The 27,234-nt window shown below is 43.9% G+C and overlaps 1 pseudogene across 1 annotated transcript; it reads left to right on the plus strand.

The window, feature by feature from the left end:
• Positions 1–23,925: 23,925 nt before the first annotated feature.
• On the plus strand, positions 23,926–24,480 carry LOC306650620 (protein S100-A10-like; annotated as a pseudogene). The gene has a single exon. The product of its transcript is annotated as a protein S100-A10-like (transcript).
• Positions 24,481–27,234: the final 2,754 nt, after the last annotated feature.

Here is a 27,234-nt window from a genome sequence, read left to right on the forward strand (position 1 = left end):
CCACAGAGTCATCACCCAACTCGCTGTGTAATCCATAAAACCCAAGCTTCTCACGGTTGGAGGCTGAGCAGTTGTCTGGCCCAGATCAGGATGGGCATCAGACCCACCACAGTAGCCCACTGGCATCCTACTGCTCACTAACTCTCCTTTTCAGACCTGGGGATTGAACCCTGGGGTACTCTATCACTGAGCCACATCCCCAGCCCTTTTATTCTTTATTTTGAGACAGGTTCTTGCCATCCTCCTGTCTCAGCCTCCCAAGAATCTGCTCCTTACTACCTCTTAAGGCAGTCCACTGCCCCAGGTAAATCCCTGAAGAAAATTTTCCCCTACTTGAGCTGAATCTGCCTCCTATAACATGCTTCTATTCCTCCTATTTTTACTGCTCAGACCTTGGGGAAAGCTTCTTACTTCATCTGTCCTTGATAGCACTAAAGAGACTTGAAGACACCATATAACCCAACTTGAGTCTTTTCTTGTCCTCCTGAGAAAAACAACCACACCACAATCAGAAGTATACCAGCACTGCCTGCTTTAGTAGTGCTCTGTCTACCTACCTACCCACTTACCTACCTACCTACCTACCTATCTGATAGGAATTGACTCACATGATTATGGAGGCTGAGAATTTCCTTAGTCTGTGTGAGGCCGGAGAACCAGGCAAGTCAGTGGTATAAATCAGCCTCAGTACAAAGGCCCAAGAACCAGAAGCACCCATGTCTGAGGCAGAAGATGGGTGTTTCAGCTCAAACACAGAGAGGGAAATCACCCTTCTTTCATTGTTTTCTTATATTAGGGCTCTCTCAGATTGAATGGTGGCCAAATTTTGTTGCTCAGTTTACCTATTCAGATGCTAATCTCTTCCTGAATCACACTCACTGACACAGACAGAAATGTTTTAACATATATCTGAGCATCCCTTAGTCAAGTTCAAGCATAAAATTAACCATCACAGTTACTTGTACTTTCAGAGTTCTAGCTAAGGAATCATTTCCTAACTCAAGGCCTAGATAAAAATTTCTGTGTTTTCTTCTGAGGATTTTATAGCTTTAGCTCTTACACTTAGGTCTTTTTTTTTTTTTTTTTTCTTTTTTGCAGCGCTGGGGATTGAACCCAGGGCTTTGATGCTTGCAAGGCAAGCACTCTACCAACTGAGCTATATCCCCAGTCCACACTTAGGTTCTGATCCATCTTGAGTTAATGTTTGCATATGATGTGAGGTCGGGGGTCTAGCTCCAAATATTGAGCACCATTTAAGAAAAGACATTTCCTTCCCCATTGAATTGTCTTAGCTTTTGTTCAAAATCAATTTCTTATTGAAAGCTCAGTCCTTGTCCCTGATGCCAACCCAATAACAAGGACATGGATTTGACAAAGAGGAGAAAGAAGGTTTATTACTTTGCTACCAAAGGAGAAACACAGGGAACTCCTGTCCCAGAGGTTGTGATTCTGCCCATCAGCAGGAACAGGGAGCTTTTAAAGAGGTGATTCAAAGGCTACTTTCCACGTGCTCTCTGTTGGAGCTGTAATTCACTTGTTAATTTGGGAGACAGTCATTTCTGAGCTCTTCTGGTGCCATCCCCAAAATCTAGATTACTTCGTTCCTATGGCGGGTGTGTGCTCAGGGACTGATAACTTTTCCTAGGATGAGGAAGAAAGGTACTTCCTTTTCCCCTAAGATTAGGGATGGGGAGAGATTAGGGAGGAGCAGGGAGAGAAGAGAAAGAGACAAACACGTCCATTTAAAAAATAAGCCTCAGTGGCAGAGCAGCAAGGGCTACATTCAAAGCATAAAGTGAACCACTGTTACACTTGCTTGGCAGGCTTAGTTCTGTAGCACACCCTTCTGCAGAAAAAAAGTTTGCCTTGGTGAGTAACTTTTGAGCATATGCCTGATTTCTTGAGGACACTCCAATATTTCTGTCTATATGCCAATACCTATGTCAGAACCATGCCCAGGCAATTTTTTTTTTGCAGTACTGGGGATTGAATGCTGAACCTCACACATACTAGGCAAGCACCCTACCACGGAGCTACATTTCCAGCCCTTATCATTCTTTTAAATTTTGAGACAAGATCTTGTTAAATTGACCAGGCTGGCCTTGAATTTGGGATCCTCCTGCCTCAACCTTCTGAGTAGCTTGAATTACAGTTGTGTGACACTAAACCCAGACCCATGCAAATTTTTAATTCAGGGATCTCAAGATGATATAATACATAGGGAATATCCTTTGAGGACATATCCTTTGAAGAAAAAAAAAAAAACATTTCTTGTGACAATCTTGATGTGTTGCCCAGGTTGGTGTCAAACTTGTGGGTTTGAGTGATCTTCCTGTCTCAGCCTCCCAAGTAGCTAGAACTACAGACATGCACAAGTACACATGGCATGTAGGCTTTTAATTTTGATAAAATCCAGTTTATTTTTTCTTTGTTTGTTTGTGCTTTTGTTGTCATATGGAGAAAATGTTTGCTGCAGTTATAAAGATTTACCCTTGTTTTCTCCTAAGACTTTTGTATTATAGCTCTCATATGTAAGCCTTTGATCCATTTTGAGTTAAGGGAAAGGATGGCTGCTTTGATTTACATTCTGTTGGGCTCAAAGTCTCATTCCCTAAGGCTGTTGTTTCATTTGAGCATCTGAAGGTGAAGGTCAATCAGTGCTCCTTTTGTTATAACTTGATCAAGAGGTTTGGGGAAAGCAGTGTTCTATCACCAGGCCCTGAAGAGCCTCCATCTCCACTCCTCACCTTTGGTGGGAAGGGCTGAACACAGGGATTTTAAACCTGTCCCACCCCAGGGCCAACTCCTGCCCTTTCAAATGCAGAGATTTAGGTTCTAGATGGGAGATAGCTGGCCAAAGGTCACACTGCCAGCAAGTTCACAGATGAACTCCAATTCCTGCTTTTGATTCTGAATCCCATGTTCTTTCTAATCCCCCATGACACCTGCCTACAATGAAACAAGCAAGAATCAGGCAGAGACAGAAGGCCAGTGAGGTGAGCAGAAAAGCAGGCAAGCTCACAGCACATTACTTGACCAGTATCTGCTTCCAGTGAGGGATTAGACAGTGGAGAATTTCTGGGTCTTTTAGAAAACAGGACTAAGGTTTGTTGCAAGTATAGATAATTCCTGAGAAAAGAGGCCCTGTGAAACAAATATAAAGGAATTGCAATGTCTCACCTCCCAAAAGACCTCAGAGTAAATTGGCAATGCTTTTCTAGGCTACAGACATTCTGTTCAGAAACTATTGTACACTTGCCCTGGGAACAAAACAACTGTGAATGAAATGGGCTTCCATCATGGCAAAAGAGATTTAAATCAGCTCCCCCAAAAGCTTCCAGGAATGGAACTGGTAGTTAAGAAGATTCTTTAGTGGTGACCTCGAAACAGTCCATACATGGGGACCCCTTTAGACTGCACATCATCCTCCCTCAGGCAGGGATCCAATCAGCCTTGATCGAGTTGTTTCTGACCACATGGGGTGTGCAAAGCAGTGCCCTGGAGACTGAAGGCACTGAGCAGTCCATTTACCAGTGGTAGAGAGGCTGTGCCACACAGGGATCTGGACATTTTACCCCCTGGGATTTGCAAATGGGAGGATAAGCTACAGAAGAGGGAAAAGAAGGAACCAGGTTACAAAGTCTCATTCCCTTGGGCTGGGCTTCTGGCTCAGTGGTAGAGCACGTGCCTGGCATGTGTAAGGTACTGGGTTTGATTTCCAGGACCACATATAAATAAATAAATTAAAGGTCTATCTACAACTAAAAATAAAAATTAAAAAAGTCTCATTCCTTTTCTTTTCTTTCTTTCTTTCTTTCTTTTTTTTTTTTTTTTTTTTTTTTTTTTTGTTACCAGGAGTTGATCTCAGAGGTGCTTAACCACTGAGCCTTGGCTTCACTAAGTTGCTGAGGCTGACTTCAAACTTAGGATCCTCCTGCCTCAGCCTCCCAAGCCATGGGATCACAGGTGTGTGCCACTGTACCCAGAAGTTTCATTCCCTTTTAACTCTCAGCTTACTTTCCTGGGAGATTCCATAAAATGCTATCTAAAAGGGAACTTCACTGTGATGAACTGAATAATAGCCCCCACGAAGCCCCTGCCCTGATCTCTGCAACCTATGAATATGAGACCTCCATGATAAAAGGAACTCATGCAGATGTGGTTAAGTTTAGGATCTTGAAATGTGTACCTTTTTTGTGTGTTTTCTAAGTGAACCAGTTTCATCCATAAGAGGAGGCAGGGCCTGGCACGATGGCATACCTGTAATTCCAGCCACTTGGGAGGCTGAGGAGGAAGATTGCTTGAGCCCAGGAGTCTGAGACCACTTTAGACAACATAGTAAGACCCCATTTCAAAAAAAGGGCTAGGGATGTAGGTCAGTGGTTGAATGCTTGCTTGGTGACTTTGAAGGAGAAGAAGGCCATGAGCCAAGGAGTATACATGGCCTCTGTGTAATGTACAAAGCTGCTCTCCCGCCCTTTCCGTTGCAGCCATTTCCCCGCCTCCCAACTACAGTCAGTCTGTGAACATCCTAGCTAGCTATTGGTTCATCAGTCAGCTTGCAAGTATCCTTCTCTGTTATCGGTCCCCTGTTAGCCCGGCAGAATTCAACTGCTTAAGGGTAGCTACCCCGCCATCTTTTCTCTCTTGCTTTTTCTCTCCTACTCACTTGCTTTCTTTCTCCTTCTCACTTTCCACTCTCTCTAGCGCGTGCCCTTTCTCTTCCCCTTTCGTTTCCTCTCATTTTCTCTCTTACCCTGCAGGGAGACACTGTTTGCTTAATAAATTCCCTTATGTGATTTCCCATGTTGGGCGTGGTTTCTGTGGGATCCCTTACACTCTGAGAGCCAGGAAAGGAAAGGAAACAGATTCTGCCCTAGGCCTCCAGAGGATATGGCACTGCTGATACCTTCATTTAAAGATTTCTGATATCAAGAACCTAAGATAATAAATGTGAGTGATTTGAAGTCACTACGTTTATGGTAATTTGCCACAGCAACAATAGGAAAATAATAATGTACACTTTCTAAGGCCAATGTTAATTCTTTTTGACAAAACTAAGTGGTGGTAAATACCAAGATTGCTTAGTAAACTTAAGCTTCCATGTTACATGTCAACTGAATTCAAGTGATAATTCTTCTGTGGTCCTGGGAATGGACCCCAGGGCTTGATGCATGCCAGGCAAGTGCTCTACCAATGAGTCACATCCACGGCCCTCAAGTGATAGTTTTAAAATATGGGTAGAGAGTGGAGGTACAGATTGGTGACACTGGCTTGATTCTCAACACTGCAAAAGAGAAAAAATAAAAATTAAAATAGATAAAAAACAAATCAAAACAGCCAGGCACGGTGGCACACGCCTGTAATCTCAGTGACTCAGGAGGCTGAGGCAGGAGGATTGCAGGTTCAAAGTCAGCCTCAGCAACTCAGCAAGACCCTGTCTCAAAATAAAAAATAAAAAGGGCTGGAATGTGACTCAGTGGTTAAACACTCTTGGGTTCCATTCTTGGTACAAAAATAAATAAATAAAAATAAAAATAAAACATAGGTGGGATAAACCCCAACTACTTACGTAAAACAACAATGTAATAACAAGATAGTTGAGTGCGAGACCCACATATAAGCATGGTAGAATGTGAACTACATATTATACACATATACTATATACTGTGTACAGATGGCAAGAATCTGTAGCATATATAACTACGTGAATGTGTGTGTGTATTTATGCATGTGCTACTGGGGATTGAACACAGGGCCTCACACATACTAAACATACATTGTACAACTGAGTTGCATCCCCAGCCCTTTTAAAATTTTATTTTGAAGCAATCTCACTAAGTTGTTCAGACTGGCCTTGAACCTGCTGTTTTCCTGCCTTGGCCTCCCAAGTGTCTGGGATTTACAGGCATGTGCTACAATACCTGGCTTGTAGTGTATTTTTAAATGATTTTCTTGAGCAATAATTCAATTGTATTGCATACAAGCCATTCATTGAGTATATAATTCAATGATTTCTATTGTATTCACAAAATTGTAAAACCATCACCACAGTCAATTTTAGAATATTTTCATACCTCAAAAAATGTACACTGTGGCTATCATCCCCTTCCCCTACTCATTACTTCCAGCCTGTCCCTCACCTGGCCCTAAGCAACCACTAATCTACTTTCGGTCTCTGTTGTTTCCTCATTCTAGACTTTCTATATGAATGAAATCATACAATAAATTGCTTTTTATGACTGGTTTCTTTCACTTAGTATAAAGTTGTCAATGGTTCATTCATGTTGTAGCAAGGCAGTTCATTCCTTTTTATGGTCTAATAATATATTATTGTATATACTAACTCAGTTTACTTATTCATTCATCAATTGATGGACAACTGAGTTGTTTTCACCTTTAATTTGTTAACTGAGAATGAAAGCAACTTATATTAATAAAATTAACTAAGCAGGGGTATGGAGGCAAATACCTTTAATCCCAGCAACTCAGAAGCCTGGGGCAGGAGGATCTCAAGTTTCAGGCCAGCCCAGGCAATTTAGGGAGACCCTGTCTCAAAATAAAAAAAATAAAAGAGCTGGGAATGTAGTTCAGTGGTAGTATCCTGGGTTCAATCCCCAGTACCACAAAAAATAAACAAACAAACAAATAAATAAACTTTTAAAGAAAAAAGCAAATTATATTTATTTAGGGCTAATTAGGGCTGCAATCCAGGAAAAGAGATTCAAGCAATCTTGAAAATGCATTCCCAGATTTTGCAAAATGGCAGCTCTTTGTAAAACTTTAAACTGTAAGGGTATTAGTAATTGTATCAATTGTTAGTCAGGAATTATAATTGGTGTTGTCCATAGTTAAACTGTCTTATAAGAAAGGGATTGGATATGAACTCAGACTCTAGGTAATTTGTTGTATGGAAGGTGAGCAGAAATTAACAATGTTTCAAAGGTCATCTCAAATTGTGGGACGGCATGTCTTCAACCCAGTTCAAATGTTCAGCATGCATGTATCTGAGATCGTATTAACAATAACCTCCTGACCCCATGTTAAGTGTCCATACAAATATTACTCCATCCATATTTTTTTTCCTTGACAGGGCTGTTATAGAGAATGCTGCTATAAACATTCATGTAAAAGTTTCACTTGATCCAATCTGGGGCAGGGTAATACCCACCCTGGCTGATAGCCCCTTCCTGCTTAGCTTGCCTGACTGAAGCCAGCCAAGAGATTGATTATGTCATGGAGTCTAGAGCTGTATGTGCTTGTCATTCCATCTATTGTCAGCCAGCATGTTAGGTCCATTGCGCCCACTGGCCAATCTTGAATACCACAGCCCTGGAGAGGTCTGTTTTTTGTCTCAATGCCCTAGCTAGTAGAAGGGAGAGGAACATAGTTGACTCAGTGGAGGGGACTGTCAGCTTTGCCCCAGAGCAGCATGATATTGCCAAGACTATTGGAAGGTATTGTGGGTTGAATCGTGTCTCCCAAAAAGAGATGGCAGGGTCCTAAACTCTGGTACTTGTGTATGTATGTGAACTTGTTTGGAAATAGGGTCTTTGCAGATGGAGTCAGGATAAGACAAGGTCATACTGGAGTAGGATAGGCCCTAAATTCAATGACTTGTAAAAAGGCCATGTGAAGACACAGGAACACAGTAACCCATGAGGAGAAGACCATGTGAAGACAGGCAGAGAATGGAGTGATTCAGCTATAAGACAAGGAATGCCAAGAACATCAGCCACCAGAAGCTAGGAGAGAAGCTTGAAACAGATCCTTCTCTAGTGACTTCAAAGAGAGCATGGCCCTTGGTGAATGTTTCATGAATGAATAAGTAAATACAACTCAGCTTTTAAACCAAGCACAGCTGAGGGCACAGAATAGAAACTCACAAAGGCATGATGATTGCTAGACAAGCCAAGAGACACCTGGGAAAAAAGTCAGAACTGTCCTGTCAAGGTCAGATTACAAAGCAGGTTGGGAAAACATTCATGATTTTAGGCCACGATGCAGAATTTCTAAGGCACAGAGGACCTTGTTCTTCCCCTCCTCCTCTTCCAATCTACCAATGACTCTCTGAATATGTAGGATGGTCTGAAACAGAGAGATTAGAGCTAAGGGGTTCCCCAGATTTCTTTTCATTTCATGTGATTCTATTCCCCTTGAGATCTCATTTTAACTTCTCACCCAAGACTCTGAAGTTTTTTTTTTTTACTTTTTTTCTAAATTAGCAGAATGCATTTGGAAGGAACTGAGGAACAGAGAAGCACTTAAATCACTGGATCAGAAGTTCTAGTCATTTTGGGGATTAGACCTTGCAGAACAGGTTTTTTAAGGATAATGAAAGAATATTCCTTTTGACCACATTTTGCATGGCATATAGGGCAGATGGCATTGTCAGATGTCTGGGCAGAGTTGGGTAGAACAAACTCTGCCCGTAACCCCAGGCTAAGAGAGCAGGATCCTGTGCACTGAGCAAGCTTGATATACCAGGACTGAAGAGTGTGGCCCTCTTCCATGCCTCCTTTTATTTCATGGAACATACCAGCAAGTTACAGAATGTCAGGGCATTGCATATAACAGTACTCAGGCCAGTGTATACTTTCCTTGGCAAGGAGCAAATGGACCCAATGCCCTGCTCCTGAGTCAGTTGCATCAGAAAAGTTATATTTGTTTCCTGTGGTTTCTGTAACAAATTACCAGGAACTTGGTGACCTAAAACAACACATATTAGCAGGGTACAGTGGCACATGCCTGTAATCCCAGCCAGCTAGGGAGGCTGAGACAGGAGGATCACAAATTCAATGCCAGCCTCATCAATTTAGCGAGGCCCTAAGCAACTCAGTGAGACCCTGTCTCTAAATAAAATACAAAAAATAGGGCTGGGATGTGGCTCAGTAGTTGATTGCCACTGAGTTCAATTCCCAATACCAAAAAAAAATAATAATAATAAATAAAATCACATATTTATTACCTTACATTTCTGTAAGTCAGAAATCCAAAGTTGGTTTATTTGGGCTAAAACTAAGGTGTCATCAGGGCTTCTCTCCCTTAGAAAATCACAGCTGTGCCTTTTACAATTTCTAAAGTTGTATTCCTAGGCTTGTGGCTCCCATCTCCACCTTCAAAGCAAACAGTACAGCATTCTTCTCCAGTGGTCATATCATCTTCTCCTCTGTGTGCAATGTCCCTCTACCCCTCTTATGAGGACACTTGCTATTTTATTTTATTTAGGGCCCAATCAGATAATCCAAGATCATCTTTCTATCTCAATATTCTTAACTAAATTCCATTTGCAAAGTCCCTTTTCCCATATAAGGTCACACCCACATGTTCTTAGGGATCAGCTCATGGTCATGTTTGTGGGTCATTCCTTATACTACTATAGTAGCAGAGGTGAAACTGTCTGTCTGTGGGTTTGGAATCCACATCAACCAGTCCAACCCATCACCACCCCATGCCCAAATGGCAATGAGAGGGACTTCTGAATCCCTTCTACTGGTTTGAGTTACAGTGGTGCCTATTCCCATCACACTCAGGTGGAGGAGAGTACCACTCCTGGGGTCAACAGCAGCCACCATCCCCTAGGCCCTGTGGACTACTGGATTGTAAGTCAGCAATGCCTTCCCTGATTATGGTTTCTTACCAGTAGGCCATCTACTTTCCTTTGCTGATGTATCATGATACTTTCCAGGCATCATATATATGGTAGGGCCCTTTAGAGACATATCAGAGTGGGCCTCATCCATTTCCCCAAAGAATTCCCTGATATCAATGCCTAGACTTGCTCCCAGGGTGTAATGGCATTCTTGCTGGCAATGATCCTGCCTCCTCACTGCCCTAGAATGAACTTCTTTAGACCTGTGTCTCCCCACACCATAAACCCTGATGTGGTTGTTCTCCACCCCTGACAGCAGGATCAAGTTCCATGGTCCTAACTTGGCTTCACAACATCCCATGATCAGGTCTGTAGAAGGGTTCAAATCCAACACATCCACTGACCACCCACAGAATCTGTCATGTCGCCTAATATAGAAAGAAGTGACTATCAGATGGAATTAAGTTACTGAGATTGGAGATTATCTTGGATGGTCCAGGTTAACCCTAAACGCAATTACAAGTGTCCTTATAAAAGGGAGGCAGAGGGAGATTTGACATAGAAGAAGAGAAGGAAGGAGGTTCCTTCAGCGCTCCAGAAGGAACACAGCCCTGTGGACACCTTGATTTTAGCCCAATGAGACCCATTTTTGGCCTCTAGAACTGAAAGAGAATAAATTGTGTGTGTGCACATGACTGTGTCTGTATATGTATTACTATTTTGACACAGGATCTTGGTAAGTTGGTGTCCTCAAAATCACGATATTTCTACCTCAACCTTCTGAGTAATTGGGTTTACTGGCTTATGCCACCCATACCCAGTTATAAACATGTAGTTTTTAAGCCACTAGGTTTGTGGCAATGTGTTATAGCAGTCGTACAAAACTAATTCTAAGCCACACAGTAAACTCAAAATCTCTGTAGTTCCAGAACTGTATTTATTCTTTCTGCATGGCTTCAAAGGGCCACTTCCTCCAGGATAATTTCACTCACTACTCCCTTCCAAAAGCAAATCTATTCTTCACTGTCCTTGAATATGAATCTCTGTTACTCACTTTAAAGGTCTATCTGGCCCATTCCAGTAGAACCCCCTTTAGAATGTGGAGTGGGTTGTATGCATAGCTGTGTTCCCAGTAACTACAGAGGGCTTTCAAATGCATGTATGAGGAATGTACATATGAACTGTCACATCCAGCCTGGTGGGCCAATGGAGGTTCATTGACCCCCATTTCTGGATACTGAGGCTATTTAAAGAGGTGCCTGTTCCTCATACACAGGGGAATTGCACATCAAGATACAATGTTTTTTTTTAATTGAGGTAAATCCATATAAGAAAAATTTTACCTTTTTAGCTATTCTGATATGTGCTACAACAGAAATGAACTTTGAAAACATTATGCTAAATGAAAAAATCCAGATATGAAGAGACACTGTTTGATTCCCACCTACGTGAGGTTAGAATAGTAAAATTTATAGAGACAGACAATAGAATAAAAATTAGCAGGGGTTGGGGGTAGGGAGTAATATAAGGAGTTGGTGCCTAATGGTGACAGAGTTTCAAGTGGAGAAGATGAAAAATATCTAGATGTGGGTGATGGTGATGGTCACACAATTGTGTGAATGTGCTTAATGCCATTGTATACTTAAATGGTTAAAATGGTAACTTTCCTGTTATGCATATTTTGCTATTATAAATCTTTGAAAGACCACTTTAGCCATGTTAAAGTGTATTATCTTGGTTTTTAGTCCATTCACAGAGGTGGACAATGACCATCACAATTGATTTTAGATTTTTTGAGGGCAGGATAGTGGCAATTGAGCTGAGGGCCACATGCATGTTAAGCACACACTCTAGTACTGAGCTACACCCTCAGCCCCAATTTCAGAACATCCAAATCATATAGCTTGTGACCTACTGTGTCTGGCTTCTGTCAATTAATACAATGTCTTCAAGGGCCCTCCATGTTGCAGCATGGGCTAGTGTTCCTTTCCTTTCTAAGCTGAATAATATTACACTGTATAGAGAGACCACATTTTGTTTATCCCACTTCCCTCAGTGGGCATTTGGGTTATTTCCTCTTAAGCTACTTGGAATGATGCTGCTATGAACATTCATGTGCAAATAACTTTTGTTACTGACTACTCCTCAACAAAGTTCATTCAAGTAAATCTCTTTGAAAACATGCCACCCACAGATTGGGATATTTCAATATCATTTCAACTCTTTCCAAGTTCAATCCAAAATGATGTCTTCATTTTCACCATATTCATCCTTTGAAACCCTCCTCGAGCTTGTGCTTTAAGGGGTAGAGAGATATAAAGAATATCCAGTAAGCTAATTGGTATGGGTTGGTTCATTCTGTCCTGTGCCTATGAATAGCATTGATTCCCAGACCACAGGTGGATATCCACCAGAGTGGGCTCATCATGGGGCCCAGTGGAATTGGACTTTCCCTCCAAGCAGATGGGTAAGTGAAAACTCCAAGCTAGCACAAATCCTTTGAAAATCATTTACATTTCCAAATAGCCCATAGGAAATGGGACCCTTGACAAGAAAAGTACATCACTTGTAAATTGCAAATGTTAACTTACTAACATTTAAACAGGAAGTTATCATACCTGCAAATGCTAGGTTCAGTTGGAAAGTCAAGTTGCTCCTCAGTGGCTGGTCCCTCCTATGGTTTCTTTACAAGTGAAAACCCTGCCGTTGGTTTAAAGCCATTCAGCTTGATTTGGAGATTGCATAAAGACCTATAACAAAGGAAAAAGCCTTTGTTGAGTAGGTAGTGTGGGGGGTAGTGTCCAGTGGGCCATTGAGCAGTTACAGCCCAGAAAGCCTCATGACTCATAACTCTGTGATGTTGTTGAGTCCACATGAAAGCAGGGGGCCTTTTTTTTTTTTTTAGATGCTGCCTTGCTGGGTGACGTTGAACAAGTCATTCTCCCTTTTTGGATCTCAGACTCTTCATCTGTAAAAACCGGGGCTGGAGCACATGACACTGAATGAGAATTGTGCTCTATTGTGCAGTGCTTGGCAAAGTTCCCATGCTCCTTTCATCACAGACCTGAATGAGGAACCCTGCAAGGGCATGAATGACATTGAAATGGCATTATTTCACATTAAAGAGATGTCACGTGCATTGAGAAATGCACTTCAAAATTGTGTTGCCTGGAAAGGATAGACGAGGCCTTGGTTCTGCCGCTAGACCCTGGCTTGGATCCATAGAGAATCCTAGGAATTCTTTCCTCATTCACCCACTCATCCTATGTCTAAAGACACCATGTACCTTCTCTTGACAACTACAAGTGCCCAGTAGAATCTCTCCCATAGCCTCTCAGCTCCAGGGGACAGGGTGAGTGTGGAAATGTGGGCAGAAATTTCCATGGATGGTTCACAAAGGATGTGCAAGAGCCACAAAGGTGGGTCTCAAATTTAGGCTTAGAATAAAGGAAGAAGACCTTCCTTTGGCTTTTCTGCAGCAGTTTTGGAAACCAAGATTTCCCTGGCTGTAGGCTGGAGAGAGAAATGAGTCAAAGGACTTCCAGGTTAGAAGGGGCCTCACAGGAAGGCTAGAGAACCAGGCCCCAGTATCCCCAAGAGACAGGCCAGCTAAGCTGGTTACCCTGAGGAAAGGGAATTCCTTCCCTGCAGAGGCAGCTGCTCCATTTTGAGATAGATTTACCTCTTAGAAAGTTCTAGAGGCCATCATCCCATAACTTGTCCCTTTATCCTTGTTTTCACAAGTTCAGTCACATGCAACAGATTAAATCCCCCAGGAGATCCTCTAGGTTTCTCATTCATCACCCCTGTCCCTTTTACACCTTAAAATCATTTTTTGTCCTGCCTAAATATTCCCAAGCTTATTCCCTGTATGACAATTCTGTGCTCCCTTTGACGTTGCTATCACCAGTTCTTGAAGCAAGTTCAGCTTGTTAATGTCTCTCAGAGGAGCTACTGATACCCAATACAAAACATACATCCAGGCACTGTGGGCTGACTGGGAAGCCATGGGATATCACCTCCCCTTTCCTAGAGCACAGCAAGGTCTTCAGAGCATGTAGGGATAAAAGATGTCCACGTCTTTCTGCTGTAATTCTAGAAGAATCAATAAGATGGTTATCTTACTGGGCCTCCTTCTCTACCCACCTACACCAAAATTGTAACTGTTAAAATAAAACAAGTTATCACTTGTGAAGAGCTTCCTCTGTGCACTCTCCCCGTGTGTTAGTGTGTTTTCTTTACACGAGAGTCCTAATATGCAAGTGCTGATACTGTGCCCATATTGTACATTAGGACTCTGAGATTCAGGAAGGCAAGGTGATTTGTGTAAGGTTACCCAGCCTGGCTAGCCGCGGCTAGCTGTTCTCAACCTCTGAAGCATAATGTCATCCTCCATTCACTGAGCATTGACATCTCCTACTAGCAAAAAGCAATACCAGGTCCCAGTATTGACTTCAGGAATATCTTCGCTGTGCCTTGGGCCCATGAAGCATGTACAGAAGCGTCAGGAAGGTAAAGGTCAGGATGCCCACCATGTCTCTCTCCCAGGCCCTCCGAGTGTAGCCTCAGGACAATAGGCACCCCTGCTGGCTTGGCTTGGTATGTCAGCCCTAATTTCAAGGCCTTGGTGGGACAGAGGGCAGCAGCAGCCTGTCTTGTGAGGCTCCTGTGGATGAATACAATAGACCTCCTTTGTTAAACTAACCTGATCTTTGTTAAAATACTCTTGGGGACTTGGCCTATCTTGCCTATCTAGAGATATGGTAGGCACTTCTGCTACAACTCCTCAGGATAATGTAACTATTAGGGCCTGGGGGTTCTTCAAACTCTTCTCCTGAAGCAGTGCTAATGAAAAACCAATTCTGCCAACTCTGTAACATATATTCTACCCAAGAGTCAGCTAAGTGCAGAGGTTATCAAACCAGACTCCGTAGGTTTAGCTTCTGGTGGTGCCACTTCAGGCTGTGTGATCCTGAGCAAGCTATTTTACTATGCCTCAGTTTCCTCTGTTAAAAAGTGGTTATAAAAACAGTACCTATTGGTCCTCTCTCCTCCTCGTTTCCATAATCTCTGCTCTTGGCGTTTCACTCTCTCTTGTGTGCATGCTCTCTCTCTCTCTTTTCCTCTCATTTTCTCTCTCTCACCCTGCAGGGAGACACTCTGCCTGTTTGCTTAATAAATGTCTTGCGTGAAAAAAAATAGTACCCATTGGTATCATTTAGGCCAGGCTGATTTAACAAAATACCATAGATTGAGTGATTTAAACAGCAGATATTTATTTCTCATAGTTCTGGAGGCTGGGAAGGCAACATCAAGGTGCCAACAGATTTGGTTATCAATGAGAGCCCTCTTTGGGACTTGCAGATGGCTGCCTTCTTGCCATGTCCTCACATGGCAGAGAGGGTACTCTATCTCTTTTTATAACGTCCCACCCTACTGACCTAATTACCTCTCAAAGATCCCACCTCTTAATATCACATGGAGAGGGGAGGGCTTCAAAATGTGAATTTTTGGGGGACACAGACATGCATCCTCTCACACCATTTGATAGAATTTTAATAAGAATTATGGAGCTTTTAAAACATTTGCTCAGTGTCTTGTTTAGAAGACGTACTCAATAAACACTTGCCAGTTGATTATTTTATAACAGCTTTGTTAAGATACCATTCATACACCACATAATTCACTCTTTTAAAGTATATAATTCAGTGTGTGCTTGTGTATGTTTTTAATATATTTATGTGGTTGTACAGCCATCACCATTATCTAACGGCAAAACATTCTCATGACTCCAAAATGAAACCCTGGCACTCTATGACATCACATACCCAACCTCCCTCCCCTGACCCAGCCCTACACAACTATTAATCTGCTTTCTGTCTCTATGAATCTGACCACTCTAGACATTGTGTATGAACATAATCACTCAGTATGGTCTTTTGTGTCAGCTTCTTTCACTTGGCATCATGTTTTCAAAGTTCATAGAGTTTCCAGTGTGCATTCATATTTCATTCCTTTTTATTGCCTAATGCTATTCCATTGTATGGATAGGTAATATTTTGTTTATCTATTCCTCAGTTGGACATTTGAGTTTCCACTTTGACTATTATAAACCCAGGGCCTCACCATGCTACATAAAGGTTCTGTTACAGAACTATACCCCCAGCCTGGACATGCTCTTTCAATTCTCTTGGGTATATACCTAGGAGTGGTTTCCATTGCTGGACCATATTGTAACTCCACAGTTCACTTCTTGAGGAAATCCCAAATGACACCATTCTACATTCCCACCAGCAATATGTGAGTGTTCTGGTTTCTTTCCATCCTCATCAATACTTGTCATTATCTGCCTTTTTGAGTATGCCCTCTGTAGTTGAGTGAAGTAAGATCTCACCATGGACTAACTGCTTCCTTTAAAGATTACCTATTGGCTTCATGCTGGGGCTAAGTCCCAAGGTGGGAAAGAGCTGGGGAGACAAGGTACTGCTCTGGGTCAAGGACCATCCTCATGCTGGAGTTTGATGGAAAGAGTGGAGGTGGCGGAGGAAAGAGACACCCAAGTTACAGGACCACCAAAGATTAGGTATGCCCCTCCTCTTCACTGACCCAACTCAACCAACGTCTACTTCACAGCAATCACATGCACAGCTCCACTAGAGAAACACAAAGAAAGCTGTACCCCTGGCTTCCAGAAGCTTTCCTTCTAGATAAAATGTACGTAGGGTATATTTAAAAATAAAAAAGTGAAATGCCCACCCAAGTTTGTCACAGAGGATTCTTTACTAAACAGAGAGATGATGTTTGCCCTCCAAAGGCTTTGAGAAAGAAGTACATGTTAACCTGGGTTCAAGGGACATTATCATTTGAATAAAAGGATGGAAAGGTTAAGAGAAGGTTCCATAGGTGGCAGAAATCATATTAAGTAAAGACAAGGAGGCAGGCAAGCACAAAGCCCATTCAGGGGTAGTAAAGTCATAGGTTGTGCAAGATGAACTAAGGCGGGGAAGACTGAGCATTAAATGCCAGGCCAAGGCATGTGGCCTGATCCTGTAGACACTGGGGAGTCAAGGAACATTATATGTAAAGGAGGAGATGATTTTGGTTGTGGACACTTTGACACACAAGCTACCACTCAGTCAGCCAGGGAAATCAACCTGACTTCTGGGAACCAACATGGAAAAGAGCACAGAGTGCACAGAGATACAGGATGGCACATGTCAACCCCAGGGCTCAGTTCGACCTGAGCAGAGACCAAAATGAGGGGGCATGAAGCAGATATCTGTGATCACAAATGGGCTGGATGTCAAGAATGACAGAGCAGGAAGGAGATGCAGGTATCTGAAGACCTCTTTCTCTTCAGGACTCCACCTAAGCAGAAAGGATGGGGAGAGAACCAGATTCCAGGAGACACTGTGGAGACAGTGTCCAGAGAGCCCGTAGCCAGTGGGCTGGCCCCTTGGTCCCCCAAACCATCTCAGTACATTCCAGGGACACTCACCAGAGGCAAGGCGAGGAGCTAGGAGGTGTGCGGGGGCTGAATGGGTGGTAGGGCCTAAGAGCAGAGCCGGCTTCCCTGCACTTAGGGAGAGCATTCTTCTATTTTCTCATACATGGATTCTTTAATGGCTCACTTTTTTTTGGGGGGGGGTACTGGGGATTAAACCAGAGGCATCTAAACACTAAGCCACATCCCCAGCCATTTTTATTTTTTTATTTTGAAACAAGGTCTCAGTTACTGAAGCTGGCCTCAAATTTGTGATGCTCTTGCCTCTGCCTCCCTGGTTGCTGGAATTACAGATATGTGCCCCTGCACATGGCCCATGGTAATTTCTTATCTACTTTCCATCTAAGAATTTGCCCATTGAGTTACCTTATATAAGTGGAATCATGCAATATCAATCTTTTAATTTCTGGCTTATTTGGCTCAGCATAATGCTTTTAAGGGCCATCTATGTTTTAGCATACATCAACATTCATTCCTTTTAGTGACCAAATAGTATCCCTTTATGTTCGTATATCACATTTTGTTTATGCATTCATTGTTCAGTGGATACTTGGGTTGTATCCATCTTTTGGGTTTTCTGAATAATGCTGCTATGGACATATATGCACAAATATCTGTTCAAGTCCATACTTTCTGTTCTTTTTCATATATACATGGGAGAATTGCTGGTAACTGCCCCCATAGTAAGCTGAATAGTGTTTCCTAAAATGTGTGTCCACTGGGAACCTCAGAATGTGAACTTACTTGGAAATAGGGTCTTTGAAGATGTAATTAAGTATGTCAAAATAGGGTCATATCAGATTAGCATGGGCCCTAAATCCAATCCCTGATGTCTTTATTCGAAGGCTATGCCAAGGCAGAGGTGGAGATTGGAGTGGTACACCTACAGGCAGGGGGAGACTATGATTGCCTGTCAGTCATCCAGAGCTGGAAGGGGCAAGAAAGGGTTTTCTGTTAGAGCCTGCTGGGAGCATAGCCCTGCTACCTTCTTAATTTTGAACCGTGGCCTCTAGAACTGTGAGAGAACATATTTTTGTTGTTTTAAGCTCCCAGGCATGTGGTAATTTTTTATGGCAACCACAGGAAACTAATACGACCCCTCATGGGAGTATCAAAATTATTAAATATGAGACTTACCAAGTGCTTATCATAGCACCAGGCACATTGCCCAAGGCTTTTCAAGAAATTATTTTTCTCCCCTGCCCACATCCACAATACAAAGCACACTCAGGCACACAAGTTCTCTGAGGCCTTGTCCAGCTTACACAGCAGGCACCTAGCTCATACATCTTACCAGAAAGAGGGGGCTTGGCTGGATGTGACTTTAAATGCTCAGTTGAACACTGACTTGCTGGTTGACCTGACTAAAGTCAGTTTCGCTCTTAGAAGATTTGCTATACCATCTATAAGGTTGTGATTTAATAGAAATGGTGCCCTCCTCCTTGGTTGCTGGGATGACTTGACAAGGGAATGCAGGTGATGGTGTTTGGTACCATGGTTATGAGACAACTTGGAACAAGAAGGAATCTTAGAGATAATTCGGTCCAACCAACTCATTTTACAGAAGAGAAAAACAAGGCCCAGAGAAGGACAGTAACTTGCTCAAGTCACAAAATGATTCGTAACCTCTCTCTCCACCCCAAAAATATCTGTATGAGAGACTGGTAGTGCCCCAGCTCTTGAATGCTGAGCACCACAGATCCACCCTCAATGCAACTCCCCCAAGCTACAGAGAAGTAGCTTCAGTAGAGACTAGGTTTCCAGCAGAACACACTTCAGGAAGTAGAGAGTGCTCAACTGGGCCATAGCCACAGAAAGATCAAGAAACAGAAGGACTGAGCATGAAGGATGACAGGAGTCAGCAACGTTTTTCTGTAAAGAGCCATACAGTGCAGAGTCAGCTTTGTGAACCATAGAAAAGCATGATAGATCATACACAAACAAATGGGTGTGGCTCTATGCCAATAAAACTTTATGGACACTGAAATTGCATGCTACATCATTTTTGTGTGTCACAAAATATTGTCATTTACAATTTTTCTCAATTATTCTTAGCTTGTAGGCCATGTGAAAACAGTAGACAGGACTTGACCTACTGGCCTTAGTTTGCCCAGCCATGGTCTCCTCAGGCCAAGTACAAAAACTCAGGAAGTACAGCTCTGAGAGGGGTCATTTTAATAGCTTCCCTGATGCCCAGCAACTCATGTTTATAAGAGAAATGAAAACATACATTCACCAAAAAAATAAAAAGACCATAAAACATATACGTGGATGTTCATAGCAGTGTCATTTACAATAGCCCCAAACTGGAAACAACCCATGTGTCCATCTACTGAAAAATGAATAAATAAAATGTGGCCTATTAAACAAGTAATTATTATTCAGCCATAAAAAGAAATGAAATTCTGATACATGGTATGATGTGGTAGATGAGATTTGAGAGGGTCCCCAAGGGTTCATGTACAGGAAGCTTGGTTCCCAGTGCAGCAATGTTGGGAGGTGTTGGAACTTTTAAGAGTTGGAACTTAGTGGAAGGTAATTAGGTCATTAGGACACTTCTCTTGGAAGAGAATAATGTAGTTCTCAAGGGACCCTTGTTAGTTTCCATGACAGTGGATTGTTATCAAAGAGCAAGACTGACCCCTGAATCTCCCTGGCTTTCTGTCTCATCATGTGATATGCATTTTTGCCATTGTGATGCCCCAGCCATAAGGTCCCAGTGATTGAAATGATGGGGACTCCTGATCTTGGACTCTCAGCCTCCAAAACTGTGAGCTAAGTGAGCTTATTTTCTTTACAAATTACCCAGCCTTACATATTTTGTTATAGCAATGGAAACAGGTAGCAGAGCATGAACGAACCCCAGAAACATGCTCACTGAAAGAAGTCAGACACAGAAGGCCACGTGGAATATGATTCTGTTTTATATGAAATATTTAGAATTAGGCAACTCATACACACAGAAAGGAGATCAGTGGTTGCTAGAGGCTGGTGGAGGGGGAAAGAGGAATGACTGCCTAGTGAGCAGACGGTTTTGTTTTGGGGAGAAGAAAATGTTCTGGAAGTAGAGGAGATGGTATCACATCACTTTTAAAGGGTTAATTTTATGTGAATGCTACCTCAGTTTAAAAACAAAACTTCCCTGATGACTCTATCTATCATGCTGTTAAGTTTGAAAAACCGGGCCAGTGGAAAGAACAAATTTCAAAGCAAGTGAACCCTAAAGCTGAACTCACAGCTGTGTGTTAAGGTAGAATCAGGCAAAGGACCCCCATGTCTTCCTGGGCTGGCAGTTTACAGTATGTTCTAGTGTAACCTGAGGGCTAGACTGGGGCCAGCCAGTTGAAGCAAAGGCATAAAGTTACTCCAGACAGGTGGAATGGTGGGGTAAGGAAGAGATGGAACTGGGCAGAGGGAAGCTGGTGAGGTGAGCTGAGGGAGCTGCCCAGGATGGAGAGACTGGATCCGATCTTGTAGGACTTTGCAGACCACAGACAGGAATTCAGTCTTCCTCAGAGTGAGTTAGAGAGCCAGCCCTCCAACTGAGATTGGTGGGGTTTGAGCAAGGGAATGACAAGATCCCGGCTCCTTTTAAAGGAGCTCCCTTTAGCTGCTGAGTAGAGAGTGGACTGGAGGAGGCAGCCCAGCAGCTTGCAAAGGCAGGGATGGGAACACATAGAAGACTAGACAGAGAGGGTTGAAGGATGCCTCCTGGGTCTGGGGGAGGAGCAGAGTGATTTGGGGAAGAAAGATTGAAAGTTGTGTTTTAGATAGTGCGGTGTCTCTAAAAAGTCACTTCTGAATAAAATGGTATCACGACTAATTGCATGATGTATTCCACATTGGTGTTCTGTAACTTTTTCTGGGAGATTTCTTGGACTGCTTCAACCACAAGAAGACAATGTAAAGATAGCAAACGTTGGTTTCTGTGGTTTAAGTCTCTCAAGTGCTTGAGGGAGACTTCACTGGGTAGGCTAAATAAACTCCTACTCCACATTTGGGAGGCAAATGTTAAGTCCTGTTCCTATTGAGGTCAGAATTGGGAGTAGAAAATGCTGCCTGGGAAATATTACAGAGACATAATTTATTTCTTGCCAAGTGCTTATGTAAATTCTATATGAACTCAACTGAGCACTGAAAAGAAATGTACGGAACAGTCTGTGCATTAGAAAAACATGCAGGTATGAGGTTGTGCCCTGCTTGACTTGGCACGCAGGCCTCCTGAAGACACTAGGTGTTCTGCATAGAGATTTCAAAAGAAGAGGATGCTTCTCATGATAACGAGCCTTGAAGTGAAATCCTGACCCTGTTGCACCTCCTACTGTTTCTTCTGGATTGTTGCCACAATGGCCAGGACTGCACTGCTCACCACCATGTTGTCCTTGGAGTGTTAAGCCCCTCAAACTCCAAATGGGAATCTTCACAGGGATTCAGGATGAGATGACACTGTTATGAATATCTAAAAAGAAAAAAAAAAAAGGATGAGAGGATTCCGATCTCTGGGTAAAGGGGCCCTTCCCTGGGTAAGTGACTTTGCAGCATGTAAGTTAAGGGGCACGGAACTCTGTAGAAAACTGGAGATGGAAGGCAGCACACTGTGTACAAAGTCGCTGCTCCTGCCCGTCCTTTCTGGGCTGTGTCTCCCCGACTCCCTTTTTGATGCCGTGTGCCCCTCCTCCTGAGTGCGATTGCAGGATTCTTGGGACTCCTTCCCCCCACTTCCCAGCTTTTCATTCTTGGATGTTTCCTGTCACTTACAGCAGCATTTTGTAAGGCAGACTCTTATTTCTATACAACAAAGTCTTGAAGTTCCTTCGAGAAATGGAACCATAAAATGTCAATATTCTGATCGTCTCGCCCTGCAGTGCCACCCCATCCCAATTAAAACCCATGGAGGTTGACATCAGCCACTAGGAGAGTCTAAACTGATGCTGGTATACAAGTACTGCATGACCAGGTTGCAGGCAACTCAAATTTCAAGTATCCTCTCATTTCTGGGCCATCGCCTCAGTGCTTCTCCCAGAACACCCTCGCATCTGCCCAGGGAACTGTTCCCTTCCCTCTACATCAGCCCACCAGAATAGGGCCTGCTCCAGAGCCCTAACAGCTCCCAGTCTTCTTTCTCTAACTGCCTGGATCCCATGGAGTTCTAACTGCCCATCTTCTACCTCCTGGGCTTCCTGGAGTCTCCCCTGTACTGAGAGCAGGCCACACATCTAGCCCCCTTCCTTCTATCACTGCTACCTCCACCCTGCCCACTCCCTGAATCCAGCCTCACGACCCCATCTCCTCCCCCTAGGTGATATGTGTCACATTCCTGTGGACCACTTGCCTGCCCCCCACCCCACGCCATACTGCTGACTGCTTAAAATTCTTTCATGGTTTCCCTCTGTTCTCAGGTTCAAATATTTGCTCATTGGCAAGGCATTAAAGTCGGTAGTTGAACTTGCCAGGCTACAAAGAGAGGAGAGATTAAGAATGCTGTGGAACTGGGTGCTGTGGTGACACCTATAATCCCAGGAACTTGGGAGGCTGAGGCAGGAGGATCACGAGTTTAAGGTCAAACTCAACAACTTTGCAGGACCCTGCCTCAAAATTAAAATAAAAAGGGCTGGGGATGGAGCTCAGTGGTTTAGCACCCCTGGGTTCCATCCCCAGTACCAGAGGCAGGGAGAGAACCTGCTGTGGAGAGGCAGAAAAGACTGAAGGGTAATTTCCTTACAACCTGAAACATGTGAGAGGGCTTCTATTGACATATGGGGTGTCTTCCCAAAATTCTGCATATTGCTGGGATAACTAGCGGTTCCCAGGGTGCCATCCTGGCGCCGCCAACATGGCACAGCCCCCAACATCCCAGCTTTGTGAATTTCGCTGAGTAGCTTTCTTTTTTATTTTGTTTGTTTTAAATTTTGGGACCAGTAGTGTTGCCAACTTTTTATTTTGCAAAGTAAGCAATTAATCAAGACAGTACCATCTTTGCAGAAAATAAAGGACTTTTGTGTACCAAAAAAGTTCACAATTTCAGAATAAAGGTCAGTACTCTAGCTTTTGGGGGGAGGGGATTGCCAAAACAATCGCTATAAGAGCCTTTGTCTCTTAATTGACTCACACAGCAGGAACCCCGTGGGAAGGGAAAGTGCTCTTTTCCTGTTTCCACCTCTTACCCAGCCAGTATCCCAGAGGGCCATGAATGAGTGAGGCCCCCTTGAGGAACTCACAGGAATATAGTATTGAGGGTGGAGACAGAGTTCTTCACAAGGAAGGGTTTGGGAGCAGTTGGGAGCAAGAACAAGAACTCTGCGTTAGTGATAGCAGTGGGATTTTAATTGTTCTGGTAGGCTGGGGAGGCTCAGAGACTCTGAGGCAACAGCTGTTTTGTAATTTAGAACACATCCTCCCATGGGCATGGTGTGTCCAAATCTTATGGTTTGGAAATACCAGGCTGGCCCTCAGAAGCCTACTGAACTCAGATTGCTGTAAACCTTCCAGTCTTATCTGTGTGTCTGCTGTGCTCTCAGGGTAGCTTGGTGGACATTTGTCCACACCACACTTCTCTGCCTGAGCCAGAGCTGGGGAAAGGTGGGCATTTTGGGACGAGGACTTTAAGGACCAAATGCTTTTTCCAATTGGTGACAATTTCCAGGGCATGAGAATTTCGGGTGTAGCAAGAGGGTGGAAAGCTGGGTGCTGTGGCACACTTCTGTAATCCCAGTGGCTTGGGAGACTGAGGCAGAAGGATCACAAGTTCAAAGCCAGCCTCAGCAACTTAATGAGGCCCTAAGCAACTTAGCAAGACCCTGTCTCAAAATAAAATACAAAGGGATGTATCGCGCCTCCCCTGCAAGCGTTCAACAGCCTTCATCAAAATGCCATCTCAAATGGAATACACCATGGAAACCATGATGTTTACATTTCACGAATTTACTGGAGACAAAGGCTACTTAACCAAGGAGGACCTGAGAGTACTCATGGAAAATGAGTTGCTGGATTTTTGGAAAACCAAAAAGACCCTCTGACTGTGGACAAAATAATGAAGGACCTAGACCAGTGCAGAGATGGCAAAGTGGGCTTCCAGAGCTTCTTTTCACTAACTGCAGGCCTCACCATTGCATGCAGTGACTATTTTGTAGTTACACATGAAGCAGAAGGGAAAGAAGCAAAAAAGCCAGCAATTACTCGCATCCTGATAAGAGTTCTCCCAAAGGGCTGTTTAAGGAATCTGCCCCACAGCTTCCCATTGTATAAAGATTTCATGAGAGGATCAGGATCCTTAGAAAATGTGCAAATAATATCCAACTCCCGTTTGACAAGCAGAGAAAGTTAAAGCTTTTGATTTTTATGTTGTTTGCATTCTCTTGCCCTCAATAAATAAAGTCTTTTTTTCTTTTTTAGTTCTGAAAAATAAAGCGATGTGGCTCAGTGGGGGAAAAAGTGTGCTCCTTGGGGGGAAGAAGTGGAGGACAAGGGGATGGTGTATGGAGGAGCCAAGCTTCGTCATGAGTTGGTCCCAGAACTCAGGTGCATTGATAATGGGCAGTAAGTGTGTATGTGTTGGAGGCACAGATCATGATTTCTAAGTGTAGGGTTTCCTGTATGTATACAAATTTCATGTTCACTTGGAATTCAGCAGGGTAGCAGCAATCTCATTGAGTTCTTGTTCCAAGTTCCAGGCAGCTCTTCCACCTGGTACATTGGCCAGAGAGACTCACATTAACCCAACTTACAGGAGAATGAGAGACAAATTAGGTCCCAGATGAGCCATATTACAAAGGGAGAGTTATCTGGTAGAATCACTGATCTTGGACATATGCAACATTTTAATTAATGAGGGGTTTTTTGATTGGGTATCTTTTGGCACATGATAACCGTTGTCCTTGTCTCTTGGTCTTCATTCCTGTATCAGAGCAGGTCATTTTTGTGTTCATTCTATGTTCTAGAGGAGCATACGTTTTAGGTTCCTCATCCTCACCAGTCATGGTTCAGTCTGCTGGAATGGAGGTTAGCAATCTTTTTCTGTAAAGGTTAAATAGTAAAGATTTTAGGCATCGTGGGCCCTGTAGTTTCTGTTCCAAATATTCATTTCTGCTCTGGTAGCACAAACACAGCCATAGAAAATACAGAAAAGAATGGCCACGGCTATGTTCCCATAAACTTCATAGGCCTGAAATTTGAATTTTGTTTTAATTTTCCATGTCACAAAATACTTTTTGAGTTTTTGGCAGCCTTTTCAAATGTAAAAACTACTCTTAGCTGGGAGGCTGCACAAAACGGTGGGTGGGCCAGATTTGGTCCGCAGATTGCAGTGTGCAAACTGCCCCTGAGCCAGGACACAGTCCTATCACACATTATTACACTGTGGCAGGCATTTGACTGGTGTGTTCAGGTGTCTCTGATGCACCTTTACCAGAGTTCTAGGTGGGTGTGACTATCCACTCCCTGTTGACTGAGATGACCTAGCTCAGAGGTTTACTTTCCACAGTGTTCACCTATCATAACCTGAAGTGTTCCTATAGACTATGAAGTGTAGTGGTCCATTAGTAGAACTTACCAGAAAGAGTTAAGTAATGGCCCAGGGCATCTAAGTGGAAAATTTGGGGGCATTTCCACAACCTGGAATACACAGTAAACTCCCACCCTCACAGTAGCCAGTATTTCTTCAGCTGTTATAAGATTAACAAGCAACAATTCCACCATCATCACTGTGTGCTGGGTTGCCCACTTTTCAGGTCCAGCCAGTGGACCTGATAGGTACCACATCTGGTACTAAAGTATGAGTTCTTAGCCATTTACTGGCTGGGTTTCCTCCTTTTTCGCTGGTGTGGGGGGAGACTTCCTCCTTTGATGCTGTGGTACTAGGACTGGCTCCTTCCTCAACCTCCTTAATCACTGTGGTGATGCATAAGGTCCTTGTAAAGAATAAAATATAAAGAAATATGTCTGGAATGTGCCATGTGTAGAGTGTCAGTTCAGTGACTACAGCTACTTCTGTTCAGTCTCCTGCTCATGTCACAAAATAAGCACTGCTCTGAAAATCACAAGATCCACTCCTTACATGCCATTTTGTTTTCTGCAGCCCCAGGATTCAAAGCAATGAATGGAAGCTCAGGAGGCTGCAGTAACCACTGCAGGTCTGGCAGGCACAAGAAGGCTGCCTAATGGGTACTGGGGGAACGTGATCATAGTCGCCCAGTAAGAAGGACGTGGCCCAGGACAGTCTGTGCGGCATAATGGCAGGGACAGGCTCAACGCCGCCACTCCGGAGCACAGTGGCGCTTTCTCTTTGTCCTTGAATACTACTTGCAGCTGGTGCTCTTCTCAAAAGCGTTCACGTCAAGGCTGCAGCGGGGCATTTTGCTGTCCGAGGTAGTGTCAGAATCTGATTTCTCTCCATCTGGGAGATGATCTCTATTTGCGGGTGTTCATGGGAAAGAACTGCAGCGCGTGTGTCGGTCAGGGGGGGTTTTCAGACCGACTCTGCAGTTGTGAACTTGCATTTTCAGCGCATTCATCAAAGCCTAGCGAGTGCTGACCCTGGCTCTATCCCAAGTTTCCCGAGCCCGCGGAGCTCCTGCTCTGGGCGGGCCCCGATTCCTCTACACCTCCCTGGCACCCGGGCCGCTGCCTGGGGACCGCGGCCAGTCACGAAGAAACAGCCCTTTTCTTTAGTCTTGGGACAGGGTTCCACTACTTTTTCCTGGAGGGAGCTGCGAAGGGCTTTTAAGAATGCGGGTGCTCAGTTCGGGAGCGGCGGTGGAGGGGCCCCCAGAGAACAGTATTTATTGGGAGAACCCCAGGGCCACAAGGGGAAGAGTCCGGGCCAAGGTGACCCAGCAGGCAGACGCACCAACAAGTGCACTCCGGCTTCGGGGACGTCACCGCATGCTCGCCGCCGCAGCCTCCCGCCCGCGGCCTCTGGCGACTCACTACTCCCGGCCCTCAAGGCCCTAATTTCAATTGCTGGGACCCAGTGGCGAGGGGTCGGCGGGCCGCCCCCTGGAAGTCAGACCGCCCCACCCACCTAGGCGCCTGCGGCCCCGCCTCCCAGCGCCAGCTCCGCCCCTCTCCCCGCCCCCTGACTGCGGGCCCCGCTCTGGAGACCCAAGCCTGGTCCCGCCCCGGCGGCCTTGCCCCAGCCTCG

Source organism: Sciurus vulgaris, assembly GCF_902686455.1.
Source record: "Sciurus vulgaris genome assembly, chromosome: X".
Taxonomy (NCBI): Eukaryota; Metazoa; Chordata; class Mammalia; order Rodentia; family Sciuridae; genus Sciurus; species Sciurus vulgaris.